Source organism: Poecilia reticulata, linkage group LG14, assembly GCF_000633615.1.
Source record: "Poecilia reticulata strain Guanapo linkage group LG14, Guppy_female_1.0+MT, whole genome shotgun sequence".
In the NCBI taxonomy this organism is placed as follows: Eukaryota; Metazoa; Chordata; class Actinopteri; order Cyprinodontiformes; family Poeciliidae; genus Poecilia; species Poecilia reticulata.
Window position 1 is genome coordinate 4,031,051 of NC_024344.1, and position 1,570 is coordinate 4,032,620.

The window sequence follows — 1,570 nt, forward strand, 5'->3', positions numbered from 1 at the left end:
TCCAGTTCCACTTCCTGCTCCAGGGACGACACCTATGCCACCTCCAGGAAGTCCTCCAGTTCCTAAGGCTCCTCCCTGACCAAGATGGCCTCCTCCAGCTCCAGCACCACCTCAAGAAAAATAGCGTTTACCAAAACATCAATGATGCATCCAGTCAGCTTGCCACAGTAAGTTACAGATTACAGGTTTGAGTTACCATATTTGGCTGCAGCTTTGCCTTGTTTCTTTGATTTTCCTGTTCCTAAATYAAAACACAAATGTTTGAATAACAATTTAGTTTATTCAGTATGTCCTTTGCATGTATAATTGTTTTCATAGAAATGTTTTTCTGCATTTAGAGGTCCTGATTTACCTGATTTTGGTGATATTAGAGGGTAACCGTGAAAAACTCCAGATAAAGTTTGTCCTCGACCATCTAAGACGAGAAAGACAAAATACAGAATTACATAAATTGGAACSTAGTATTTAAATTTTGAAATCAAATTAGTAACATTTGTACTTATTAACTTGTAGTTTTAAGACCTTGAGACACTTACTGCTTCCTTGTCCTTGACCAAGTACTCCAGTCCCTGCAAAAAGATAAGTTTTATTATTGGACTTGTATGTTGTGCCAAAACAAGTTCTCACATCGTTTATAACCAAAGCACATTTACATACCAGTTTGAGGCCCAATTCCAGATCCAGTGACTACTCCAGGGAGAACCCCTCGGCCTCCAAAACCTTATCAGAGRACATYGAAAGACTAATATATATTTTTTCTCCCTACAATACAYGATACTACATGTTACACATATCTCTACAACACACCTTGACCTGGTACAAATCCACCCTGATAAAGTCCAGGTACGCCGATGCCTGTGTGATTCATAATTATATTAAGAATATCTCAAGAAAAAATCGTTTTTGTAACAGATTGATTAAGCTCATACCTGGAACTTGCTTGGATGCTTTACCACCACTTTTTCCTCCAGCTCCTGCACTAGTCTGAGGTAATATCGGAGCTGCAGAGAAAATTTACAGTTAATAATAAAACACATTATGCATTTAGAATTTAAAAATGCCGCATGATATGACAAATAACAGACCTTTTGTTTTTAAACCTTAAAGTTTTACTGAATTTTAGCAAAATTAAAGTACTTTTTTTCAAGGCCTGTTGACCTTTGCTGCATGTTTTCCCACCTCTCATAACTCATTTTCCTGTTGAGCTACTTTCAAAAAGCCAAAAAAAAAAAAAAATCATTTGAAAGAATATAAATTAGTCACACGTGAAGGAACAAGAGCAAATGGGGATGAATATAGATGCACAGCACAATTTTTAAATTTGTGTTTCAAAACAAATTTCAAAACAATATGCTCCTTCTACTTCACAAATGTGTGCCGATCTTAGTTTGACGAATAAAATTCCAATAAAAACCAAAGATTTGTGGTTGTAACATGACAAAATCTGTACAAGTAGAAGGAGAATGAACCTTTTAGCAAGGCACAATAGACAAACATTTGCAAATTGTTGGCTATATTATAATTTATTCATCACCTCCGCCTGGAAGAGTTCCACCAGGTCCAACTCCTG

General features: G+C 36.4%; 1 long non-coding RNA gene across 1 annotated transcript; it reads right to left on the reverse strand.

The window, feature by feature from the left end:
- Positions 1-6: 6 nt before the first annotated feature.
- On the reverse strand, positions 7-1,570 carry LOC103475632 (uncharacterized). The gene is made up of 8 exons (XR_535348.1): positions 1,535-1,570; positions 930-1,001; positions 808-855; positions 658-720; positions 537-569; positions 353-415; positions 197-241; positions 7-110 (listed from the first exon to the last, which is right to left on the reverse strand). It is a non-coding gene; the product is annotated as an uncharacterized LOC103475632 (long non-coding RNA).